Below are 13670 nucleotides of genomic sequence, written 5' to 3' on the forward strand. Positions count from 1 at the left end.
AATGAAGTTGGTGGCCATGTCAGACACAACATGCTTGAGTAAACCCACATAGGTAAATATCTCCCATCAGTCACTAACCTCAAAGGAATTACTTAAGGGTACCATATGGTATGGCCCATTAACATGGGTATGGCCATGTTGCCTAGGGCAGTCTTGGGGTCAAGAGGTCCAACAATCTTTATGTCTCACTCTCAAAGGGCATTTCCACTACAGTGAATAGAAGCAGGGGACCTTGTGCTTTGCCCGTGACTTCCCACTGGAACAGCCCAGCCATCGAGCTCGTAATCGTAAAGACTAATCATCACAAATCCAGCAGCAAGTTTTATTTTCATTTCATTAAATCTTTATTTCGGTTAAAAACAAACCATAAAAGATACAGTGCAATAATTGACATTCAACATATGATAAAGGTCCAAATAGAATAAAATAGGACTTTATACAAACGTACATCTGGCATGTTAAAGGAATGACAATTTGGGGCACAAAAATTTTATCTAAAGGTTATGGAGTTTTACAAAATAAAATCCAAATTCATTTGGGCGAGGAAAATCCTGATAATATAAGCTAATACAATAATTTAATTAAAACTTTAAAAAGTCCTAAGAACTATATTAAAAAAGCCAAGTGAGTAAATTAATTTTTCAAGAGCAGTACAAATAGTAATAGTGCACAACCTGGTGATACAATTACATTTTTAGGCCATGTCTTTTTCTAATTATTGCCACAGCAAAGAGGAAACGGCTCAAACTGAAAACTATAGTCTGTGACATGTCCCCCTTAAATACTCTTCCCCCATCATTCATTTTCCCGAGTCCTAGGAGGAGAAAAATGGGTTTAGTCCATTTTTTCCTAGCCTGTAAATATGCATGACAAAGGAATAGGACTTGGGCCTCATCTTCCCTAATACCCATGTCACACAATTCACACATATCATGTTTGGCATTCTCTATGAGCTCATTGTTGCAACCCCACTTGGATGTTCTAGATTTAATTTGCAGAATGTCATAGCGATACTTCAGATATAATGATTTTGCCAATGTAGGCACAATTTCGTCCATGAAACATTTGAATTTACTGTCAATTTTGACATCGAGGAAACTGAGAGTCAATTTCCCGATTTTGGGATTTTTGCAAAAGACAGCTATGGATATATTCCCAGTACCTTGCTTTCAGGAGTTTTTTTGAAAAATGCGTAAGGGAATACGGGTCTGTCCAAAAACTGTATAAGCCCAATTTTCCCAACCAATTTTCAATATGCACTAACCATGCCAATCTTGTAGTGTTCTTTATTCTCATAATTTCCCTTAGTCATTCCTGTAGTCCACTAACTCGTCAGTGGTCCTCAAGCGGATCCAGTATAACAATGGGCTTAAGGAGGCATGATCATCAGAGCGACGAATATCTAAATCCAAAAATAAAGGAATTAAGGGGGTGCAGCCGGGCACAGATAGGAGTTGTCTAAAAAAACTGTTTTCTTGTGCAGAAAAAGCATCTCCTCCTACATGGCCCCATAGTTCTTCCCCATATAGGGTAGCCCAATCAGGTGAAACTGCTCTAGTGAAGCTACTCCTATGTTTCCTAATTACAGGGGCTTGATTCTGTATTAATAATAACCTCGATATTTCTATTTGTGACTTCCAATTCATTTTGGTGTTGAGGGTGATACCCAGGTATTTAAAATGTTGAACATGTTCAATCTTGTCACTGTTTACCTTAAAAACTTTATTAAAAGCTTTGTGAGGGTTAATCGCCATAACCTTAGTTTTAGAGGAATTTATTTCTAAACTTTTATCCAAACAGTAGGACCAAAATTTATTCAGCAGGTTCTGTAGGCCTTTGGGGGTCTGAGAGATTAAAATCGTGTCATCCGCAAATAGTAATGCCGGAACGGCTTGACCACATAGCTTGGGAGAGTCATGCTCGCAGCCCAAGAGAGTGTTTGGGATGTCATTTACATAAAGAGAAAAAAGTGTTGGCGCCATGACACAGCCTTGCCTGACGCCTCTCTTTATATCTATTTTCTCAGTTAACTCCCCGTTTGGGCCCCACCTGACTCTTGCATAATTCCCCTTGTGCATCCTTCCTTATTAATTGTAGAAGAATTTCCCCGGGGATACCCATGTCCCTTAGAGATTTCCATAGTTTTCCCCTGGGGACCAAATCAAAGGCCACTCTGAGGTCCACAAAGGCTACATATAAATGGACTTCCTTATGTTTATATATTTCCAGATTAAACATATGAATCTAAAAACATGATCTACAGTACTTATTTTGACTCTAATGCCTGCCTGAAGTTTTGTAAAAATGGAATTTTCCTCAATCCAAATATTCAGCCTACTTAAAAGCTGACGCGCAAAATTTTTTGGAGCATGTCTATCAGACTAATTGGTCTGTAATGTGATGGATCGGATCTATCTCCCTTCTTAAAGATAGTCACAATTTCTGTGCCCTGCCAGGTCTCAGGAATTGGAGCTCCCCTCAGGATCTCATTACAAAGTATATTGATATACGGTGCCCACAAAAAATTATCGTGTTTCCAAAGATCGCCAGGTATTCTATCTGGGCCCGGGGCTTTCCCCTATTTAACTGCTTTAATAGCTGATATCGTTTCAGCCAAACTAAACTTTAGGGGTATATCACAAGTACCTAGGTCTGTGTTATCGTGTGTCCACTCGTCATCACCCCCATCACCCGAGTAGAGTGTTGAGAAGTGTTTTGCCCAGACACTTTCCTCAAGGAACCTATCCCTCGATCGGATTCCATCTTTAGTGCCTCCGGCAACAAGTTTCCAGAACAAAGATTGGTCTTTCAATTTGCATGCTACAATTAGATCCGACCAAACTTTTTTGTCACATCCCTTTTTTGCTTGCCAAATTATTTTTTTGTAATCCTTTCTTTTGTCCCTAATAATATTTATTTGGTTCCCTTTTACTGCTTTTATTAGCTCTGCTTTAGCCTGACGACACGCTCTATTGTACCAAAATCCTTGCTTAGGGCAGCTATTTTGGCCAGTTTTGACTCTTTGGATTTCTTTTGAGAGAATCTCGGTAAGCTGCAGTGTCAGGTTCCCATGTACCTCTATTAGGTAATGGCCCTCAATGTTAGTATCAACTAATGGTGACATTATTGTTAAATAAAGATCATACATTTTCTTTGTGATACTCACATTGGCCATAACAGCAGGCCATTTCAAGGCCCTGCGGTTATTGGACTCTAGGGGGTCATCGGATAGATTACTATCACAGGGAGCCCGCTCCATAGAGAGTACAAATAATGAGCTATAGACAATTAAATTGAGTGGAAAATGATCACTTTCGCTACGATTATCCACCTGCAGGTCAGAAAGCATTGGCCATAGGGGCACAGAGACCAATATATAATCTAAGTGACTGGTGCAGCGGTCTCTTTTGAAGGTGCGTTTGCTTGGGCAGTCTGAAGGTAAGCGCCCAATACAGGCACATAGACCATATTGCATTGACATTTTTAACAACTGCAGGGCACTTTTCGTGCAGGCCATACTATGGCCGGCATCGATAGAGGGAATATTACTAACGTTATCTTCCTCCCCATAAATATCTTCAAGACCCATTATAGGTTCAAACTTCCTATTGAAGTCTCCTCCTATAATCAAACAGCTTTTATGGCCTAAGCTAAAAATGATGCTATCTACCTGGGCTATTGTCTCTGATTCTTTATTTGTTGATTGTGGTCTATTATAGACGTTAATAATACAGACTACCCGTCCTTTGATTTCTTGGGATTTTAAAACCAGGATGTCAGGACTATTAGCGTCTATCTGTTTAAAGACAATGCCCATGGAGATTCTTACCCAAATTATTAACCCACCCGTTTTATTTTCACTCAGCCTTTCTCCCAGTAATCATCAGCTTTTGGTCATCCTATTCCCTATCCTGGAAGACCCCATAGAAAACTGCTATTGTTTTTAGCCCAAGACTGCAGCACTCCATGGCTCCTTGAGAGCTTCCACGTCTCTTGCCCGATTATAATCTCAGCTCATCCAGAGCTCTGACGTGCCTCCTGACGGCATCAAGGCAGTGTATTATTTCAGGCTTATATAATACCCATCCTGATGATGATACCAGTATTAATAAAGGAAATGAAATGTTGTTGACTTGTTTAAACAGTGTGCACGTTAAACCAATGTGTTAAAACAAGTGCAGTAACTGTTTATTTGAAAGCTTGCCCTTAATATTTGTATTGGCCATAAGCTACTTTGTTTTGCCTGAAATATGTGTGTCCATTTGTAATTGCTTTGTGTTTTTATAGGATGCAGGACTGTGTCCCACTCTAATACCGTGCTCTTAATTTGTTTAAAAATTATTTTGATTCATTAAATCGGCTGTCCGGCTGGACATCAATAACATAGCACTGATTCTAGTCTATATTTATTGCTACTTTATTGCATTTTTGAAGGACCTTTGTTTTTTGTGATTTAGGAGCTGGCAGTAAGAGTGGGGGACACTGGGACAGGGCTCGCCGTAATAGCCTGTAGTTTGTGGGTTTTCCTGAAGGATGTAACGGTCCCTCGATTAAATGCTTTTTTGACCAGGGGCTCTGTTTGTTGATGCCTTCAAAGGCCTTTGATCCAGCACAAACAATTAATCAGAGATCAAAACTTGATAACATCACATACAATGGCCCATACACATTCACCCAAATCCCTGATGCGCTGGGGATCAAGTTTTAATGACGTTTAAAATTAGTTTTTCTTCACAGGTTTATGTTTAACATCCCTAAATGCATAACTAAACCTTTCTATCAACTCTCTTTCCTGTTGTTCGATGGACCAATTAGTTGAGAAGTTGATGGTAATGATAGTACTATCTAACTAACTATTTAGTCAGACTAAATAATCACAGACTCTGTGTAAGTTTAATAAAGTTTATCTCAAACATTGTGAATAAATGATGCTCATTGCTTACGGTTACAAATGCAAACAATGAAATTCAAAAGGGAGAGAAAACTGCAGCAAAGTGCAAACAGTGTCAAACTCATCAGCAATATACGATATGCACATGAAGGAGTGGATAGATTAAGAGACATCAGTTTCAGCAAATATTGTGAAACAATATACATATGATGGAGGGGATAGATGAAGAGACATCATTTTCAGCACAAATGTGAAACGATATATATATATGATGGAGGGGATAGGTGAAGAGACGTAAGATTCAGAGACAAAAATATATTTGCAAATAATTATGCAAAGTACAAGTCAGACTCAAATTCTAACATATGGGTCAGTAAAATACCACCCCCCTAGCCAAGGAGATGGTGGGGGTCCCCTGAAATAGAGTCAGGGAACAAAGACTTCAGTACCCAGAAACAGGACAGGGACAGAAACAGCTAGACCTCTCTGCAAACCGACGGACAGCGACGCATCACCCCTCTTTCCTCTCCATCCGACCTAATTCTGAACCACACCCCTAAAGGCACCCCAGTTATACCCTACATGTCCATCCCAAATCAGTTGAAACATTCCATGAAATTTGACTTTTCATTGGTCGATTCAGGAGGTGGTCTGTCACACAACCAGATTCCCATTCACATTTTATATAACCTATTGTCTTTTCGTTGCTCACATAACGTAATTTCTGACTCATTTATTCATTTTAAATATTGGATACTTTCACATTCTTTCACATGTAATTTTCAGCTACATCCGTGGAGGATGTCTTGAGTCCCACTGCCAGTCTCATCTTTTGGCAGGCAAATAATGTACTTCAAGCTGAACATCCTTGAACTTTTATTCTTCCTCTGCATCGCTCAGCGCCTCTGTCTGTTTTGTCATATCACCCCTTCTCACTCTCCAGTCAGGCCAATTTCAAAAGATTGCATGTCTTTTTGGCTCACTATGACAAATAAGCATAAACACTCATTAATTACATGGTAATTCACTTTTCACTGTTTACCACCCTCCTCTGCACTATCCCCTGTTAATATATTCTTTAGCAAAGCATTAGGTAAAAGCGGCATTATTTATTATTTTAAAGCAAGATGCAAGATGCAGCCTAGTCATGCATTATTTCTCGTTACCTTCAAAGCACAATGTAAATAGAGTTTAATTCTTTCAAGCATTTATTTGCATTAGTGCACACGTGCGCAAAGCAATTTCCCTCGTTTTCATGTAATTTGTAGGATAGTTTTCACTGCACACTGTTAGTATGTATTACATGGGTGTCATCCGAGCAGGTTTCATCTTTGCGAAAAACCTGCTTATTGGTTCTTCTTCCTGACATTCAGTATCTTCCCTTTCTTCTTCTGGTTCATCAGCAGTCTCTTGAGACCCAGTAGCTTTTGTCCTCTCTATTTGGCTTTAGCTTGGCTGTTCATCATCTGTTTGTTCTTCAGAATCTGTCACTCTAGATTCTTCAGCTGTACACACTTCAGCCTCTGGTCTTTGACTTTGATTTACCAGTTGCTGTTCTTCTTGTCTTTCAAGCGGACTTGGGACTCGTCTGGCATGGCTCTCATGAATCCAATTTTGCAAACCACCACACTTCACTGCTGTCGTCGTCAACAGAATTACCTGATAAGGTCAGTTCCACCTGGATTCCAAGAATAATTTCCTCACATGTTTCTTGATGAGGACCCGCTTGCCAGGACTCAGATCATGAGCTTGATTTGGCTGTGCTGTAGTGGCATTTTCTCCAACCTGGTGAGACACAGAATGCACCTGATCAGCCAGTCCTCTGCAATAATCAAGCACTAGATCATCAGATATATTCATCAGTTTGTTCGCTGGCACAAAGGTTTGTCTCATTGCTCTTCCCATTAGGACTTCTTCAGGACTCAATCCCGTCTTTTTGTCAGGAATGCTTCTAAGATTCATCAGTACAAGGGGTAAAGTGTCAGGTCATTTCAGTGTTGTGGATGTACACACCTTTCCTAACCTAGATTATATAGTGCCATTGATCTGCCAGACCACTCCAGATGCTTCAGGTCGATAGGCACAATGCAGCTTCTGCTCAATTTGTAATGCTGCACATATCATCTAAATTATCTCATTATTAAAATGAGTTCCTCTATCTGTCTCTAAAGTGACCGAAAATCCAAATCTAGGGATAAGTTCTCTCAAAAGTAGTTTAGCTACAGTAAGGCTGTAATTTCTTCTCGTGGGATAGGCTACCACCCAACGAGAGAACAAGCTGACAACAACCAACACATATTTCAGCGCATTGCACGGAGGGAGCTCAATGAAATCCAATTGGAGATGGGTAAATGGTCCTGCTGCTCTTCCAATTTTACCCCAACTAACAAGTGTCTTCCTGCCTGGATTTTGGTGCTGACAGGTGACCCACCTCAGGCAAAGTCTCTCTGCAATGACCCTGAATTTCGGGTTAAACATGACTGCTTGAAGAGCCTGATCATTGCATCTCTTCCAACATGTGCAATTCCATGGTACACCCTGGCCATCTGGGAAAGCAAATAATCTGTCATCACTGGTCTTTCATCTAGAGAAACCCACACTTAATCTTCTGCTCTTTTTCTGTATCCTGAATTTCTCGAAAGTTCCTGTTCCTCATCACTTGCTTACTCCTGCAACTGTCTAATCTCATCATAAGTTTCTAATGAAAATGAGAACATAAGATGTCAATTGGCATTTTTTTTCCTATCCCTCTTTTTATGGCAATTAAATTTCATGCACAGAAACGGTCTACCTGATCGGCATATCCGTTCCCCTTCATCACTTAATCATCTTGTGACTTATTTGCAGAACATTTGACCACTGCAATCCTTTTGGGCAATTGTAAAGGATCCAATAAATCTTTTACAGTTTTGCTGTTTCTTATAGGAGAACCTGAAGAAGTCAGAAATCCCCCTTGCATCCAATGCTGGCCAAAGTCATGGACCACCACAAAACCATATTGACTATCAGTAAATATGGTTACCCTCAGACTTTGGCAATTTTGCACGCTCTAATCAGAGCTACCAATTTAGCAATTTGGAAAGAGTTGCCCCTTTTTAGACAGAATGCTTCTAAGACTCCTTCTATGGTTCAAATAGCATAGGCAGTGCATAATTCACCTTTTTCATTTCTCAAACATGATCCATCAACAAACATCTCACCGTCTGATTCTTCCAAGGGGATGTCTTCTATGTCAGGCCTGGGTTTTGTTGTGCACAATTCTGTCACATCCAGACAATCATGATCTGCCTGCTCTCTCACTCCCTCACAATATGAATTTGGCAATAAGGCTGCCGGATTTATGGATGTGCACCTTACCACAGTCACATTTTCAGCACTCAAAACCACTCTTTTGTACCAAGTCAGCTGACTAGAAGTCATGTATTGCATTCTCGTCCGGGTCAAGAGGATCTCAACTGAATGTGGCATATATACCGTGACTGGATGTCCCATCACAATCGCTTCACTTTGTTCCAGACTCACACAAGTAGCACCTACTGTTTTCAAACAGCCTGGTAATGCTGCAGCCACTGAATCCAAAGTAGCAGAAAAATATGCTATTGGATGTCGTGCCATTCCATGTGTTTGAGTAAGGACTGAAAGTGCACACTCATCTCTTTCACAGCAGTACAACACAAAATCCTTTGCATAATCTGGTATTCCCAATGCAGGTGCATTACAAAGAATGTTACTCAATTTAGTAAAAGTTTCATTACTTTCATCATCCAGAACAATCGTATCTTTCACATCTTTCCGTGTCAACTACTGTAGAGGTTTTGCAATCAGTGAGGAACCACTGATCCACCGCCGGCAGTATCCAACCATTCCCAAAAACATTCACACTTCTTTCTGAGTTTTAGGTGGACCGATTTGTTTAATCAAATTAATTCTTTCTGGTGTCACCTTTCTGACTCCCTTTTCTATTTTGTGTTCTAGATACTGGACTTCCTGTTTACAGAATTACAATTTTGCTGGTGACCCTTTGTGTCCTCCTTCTGCCAAATGGATTATTAAGGTAATTGTATCTGTCACATATGCTTCTTGTGTCTTTGATGCAACTAGCAGGTCATCAATGTAATGAACCAAAACTGAATTTCCTGTCATTATTAAAGTCTCCAACCTCTTTTTTAGAATCTGATTAAAATTCAAAGGACTCTCAATGTACCCTTGAGGAACTCGGCACCATGCAAAAACACAGTCTCTGAACCGGAATGCAAATGAATACTGGCTTTACAGGTGTAATGGAATAGAGAAAAATGCTTGGCACAAATCAATCATTGTGTACCATTCAGCATTACAGTGAATTTGGTAACGGATCACTGCTGGAATTGGCACCACTGGACAACAGGGTACTACAATTTTGTTTATCTTTCTCAAATGCTGCACTATTCTGTATTTTCCACTGGGCTTCTTAATTCCTGTAATAGGTGAATTACAAGGAATGCTCAGTATTTCCTATTCAATTATTTTATCAATCACAAGAATGACTCCTGCAATTACTTCCCGACTCATTTTGTACTGAGGTGTATTAGGATATATGGCACTCTCTTTCACCATAATCCAAATTAGATCTACATTTGTCATTAAGCCACTTTCTTTTCCTGTAAAATCCCACACATCGGATCTCACTGCGCTTTTTAATTCTTTGGGCAAATTCTCTCCTGTGAGAAGTGATAACAACTCATCCACTTCTGTCCCTTGCTTCGCTAGTAACATCTTAAATGCAACATCCTCATCAGGTGTCTGAAATGCAATAACATCTGGCGTACAATAGATCGTAAAATTTATTTTACACAATATATCTCTGATTAAGAGATCTGCTTGACTTGAGTCACATTCCATAAATCAATGCATATCTCTGAAATTCCCAATATGAACTTCAATTGGATTTGTGGCTGGTGTTCTAATATGCTTATTTGAGACTCCTACAACTTAGATAGTTTCTCCCAAGAGGGGTAAATTCAGAATTTCTGCTGCTCTCACAGTAGAATGGAAAGCACCAGTGTCCACTAAGAATGTAATATCATAGCCTTCCATCTTTCTGTCAACAAATGGACCTGACTGATCTACCGCCAAAGATGCTCCAAGTACACACTTTTCTCCCCCCCTCAGGAGCTGTCATTTAGATGAGTCTGAATCACTTTCATTGTACTGCAGCCAGTATTGCGGAACCATTTGCACATTTTGATTCTTACCAACTTAATCACCTCCGTGAAATCCTGTGTTTACAGTGTACCTCTGAACTTGAGCATTCACATTACTTGGCATGAGAGCTTGTGGCACCTGTAACTGTGGAGTAACTACCTGCTGCTGCTGTTGATTTACAACCACCTAATTCTGTATCTGTGGATTTAAATTTAGATTTACCCCATTATTCTTTTGAGCAGGTCTACACTCGTTCCTCCAATGTCCATATTTTCCGCACGTATGACAAGGAAATTTCTTCTTAGCTTCCTCTCTAGTCAATTTACCTCCACCTCTATTGGGTACTTCACCATTTTGATTCTGACCATTCATCTGATAACCTGTTTGAGAATCATTGTTTGTTTCTTGCTGCTCTGCTACCTTCACTTGCGCCCGCACCATTTTCTCTTTTAGCTTTTTATGTCTCAAATCAATGTCATCACTACAATACTTTGCATACCTTAATATTTCGTCAATTGTTTTGCTCTGCCAGCAAATCAAATCCGTCTGAATCATATTACTAATTTCCGGTTTCAATTCAAACACAAATCGATTCACAAAATGTCCCATATCTTTGTCTCCAATATTCTCAAACCCCCTGTACTGTTTAAATACCTGTAACAACCTTTCATAGTCATGTACTGATTCCTTTGATTCTTGGGTCGTTCTGTCAATCTTAACCCAATCTGTTTCTTTTGGAGAAATTTTGCCTTTCAAATAGGTGATTACCTGATTATACTTTGTAATCACCTCCTCTGATGGTGCACCTATTTTAGAATCTCTAGGATATTCTCCTTTTGGCCAATCAACAGTGATGTTACACTCTCTCTACAAATCTGCTGGAACGACAATCTCAAATAAACCATCTATATCCTTTAACAAAACCTTTGAATCTTTAACAAACCTCTCTACCTGTTTGTACCAATCTACTGATTTCTCCCTTAACCTACGAAAATCATTCGTGAAAGATAGTATATCCTGTCTTATCGAGGGAATGTGAACATATCCACCAGATGGAATTTCTCTCATCAGACACGCCCTTTCAACTTGTTCTGTCTCTGTCAACGGAAACATAGACGCTCATTTACTAGCTGTCTCTTCTTTCTTTCTCTTCCATCTACCTTTCCATCATTCTACATTTCCCCATTTCTTCAAATATTCATCAACTCCTTTATCTGCAACCTTTTTCCAGATGCATTCAAACTCTCTAAATCCTTTCCAGTAAAGGCCAATCTGTCTTTAACTTCTCTATGTCTATTCCTTACTCGCTAGCAGCTTCTGCAATTTTCTCAAGAAGATTTCTCGCTCTCCAAGTAATACTTTTACACAAAAAACAACAGCTCCTCATCTCGGTAAGTCCCTAATCTGTCTGGACTTATTGTACCAATAATCATCTCTTCCAAATCTACTTTCAATTGGTTTACATTTATTCTCTGTGGTTGAGGTTTCGGTTTTACCATTTCTTTTATCAAATCATTTAATTCATCTGGTGAAGGACCTAATGAACACCCTGGCATTGGAGTGACACTCTGCCCTATTTTCCTTTGGTCTATTTGTATAGTCCTTCTAGGGGTTTCTGGGGTTTCTGTTATCATCTCACAAACTGGAAGATCTAACAATGTAGTATTTGTGTCAGCCTGTCTATCCTCATTCATTACCGTCATCATTTCACTCCTGACACTACTTATCGGAATGGCCAACGTATGTACTTTTCATAGATTCTACGGGATGAATTGTTACGGGTACCGTCAATGCTTCTGCATTTAGACTTAACTGATTTATTTTCTGGACCTGCTCTATTCTTGCCTTATTTAACAAATTAATTTCATTTTCTCGTACTACTATAGCTATTTCCGTGACTTGTGATGTTAATGGGGTTCCCATTTGTGGTGCCCTTGGAGTCACCTTCCCTGTATTTTCTTCATATTGCGGAGGTCTTTTGGTCATAATGTCCTCTAACAACTCATCATCAGATTCATTTGGATCATATCTTACACTCGAAGTTTATATATTTTTCGTTTTCTCTTTACATTTGCCTCCTGTCTGTTCTTCTGCAACTAAACCTGGGTATAAAGCTTTTGTTATCACACCTCTTCTCCATCTTTTCAGCTTATTTTCCCTCCTCTCAAAAGTATATCCAAACATCATATTTCTGTATCGTATATTACCTCAAAATGTCTCTCTTTCAAAGGCCTCAACTTCCCATTCCACTAATGCTTCATACTCTGTAGGTCTGGGATTCGGTTCTAGTGAATTCATTTGCTATTTCAAATTCTTCAATATCCTTACATTAAACAAGCCATGCTGTGAAAAAGCTATAACACCATCATCCTTTGTATGTTCCACCGAATTCTCTAACAAAGTACACGTTTGGTATCCTCACTCTAACATCATAAAAGAAGAAGGTGTTCTTGGAGGTGGAATAGGAATTCCCTCTCTAGTCACAATTGGTTTATCCTTCTTAAAGAAATTCTTTATTTTCTTAACACCTTCGACGCTCATGACGAGCTGAGCTCGTCATGAGCCACGGCGCTCCGGGGCTCATGACGAGCTCAGCTCGTCATGGCCCGTGGAACGCTCAAGTGCGGGGAGAATTCCCCTGCTGTGCTGAAAGTTCCACGGGAGTCAATACACCTGTGACGAGCTCAGCTCGTCATGAGCACCGGAGCGCGGTAGCTCAGGATGAGCTGAGCTCGTCATGAGCATGGGGGCGCGGTGCGAGCCCCCCTCCCCCCCAGCACAGCAGGAAAACCTCCCGCAGCGAAGGGGTTAAGCAACTTCATTTTTCTGACTCTTTACGCTAATGTATCTCAACAAAAAAAAACAAGGAAACCTTTCAGTAATTCTACTTATTCAATTTTTCAGTTCTCGTCCTATACCAGCGCGACTCACACCAACTGTCTAATCACGGCTCTCTATGTATCTGCTATCTCAACCAATACCAGCGTGTCTCACACTGACCAACCAATCGAATCTCAGTACACACCTGCTGCCTGACCAATGCCAGCACTGTCTGTTTGTGACATCAGTGTTACTCCTACTACTGAACCTCCCTTTACAAAATATTACGGCAATATTTTTCTATATTTTCCTTAAACAAAATTATGGTTAGTAACAACGCAAAGCAATGCTACCTTGTCTGCTCCGCTAAATACAGAGATAGTTTTCACCTTTTCAAAGAGAATTCCTTCACTTCAATTAAGAATAACAACCAACACTATTTACTTTTCAAACAAGCCCCGGGAGGAGCTTCTAGTCCTCTAAGGATAAGGCCGAAGGTTCACAAGCAAAGTTTATTTAAAGCGGACTTGTTACTCCCCTGGGGATAAGGCTAGAGTTTCGGAAGTGGACCCTTTGCTATTTCATACGCTCTTCTTACATACAAAATTGTCTGTAACTATAACACCTACAGCCCTGCGTAGCTTTTGTATTCTACCAACAGACAAAGTACGTCTGCAGTTAGATTTCATTGTCCACTCTCTTCTTCCGCCTCCTTCAGGCTAAATTCCATTCCCAGGATTCCTCAAGTAACTCCGTACCTCTACATCTAGACAAC

This window comes from Lissotriton vulgaris, chromosome 6 (assembly GCF_964263255.1).
Source record: "Lissotriton vulgaris chromosome 6, aLisVul1.2, whole genome shotgun sequence".
NCBI lineage: Eukaryota > Metazoa > Chordata > Amphibia > Caudata > Salamandridae > Lissotriton > Lissotriton vulgaris.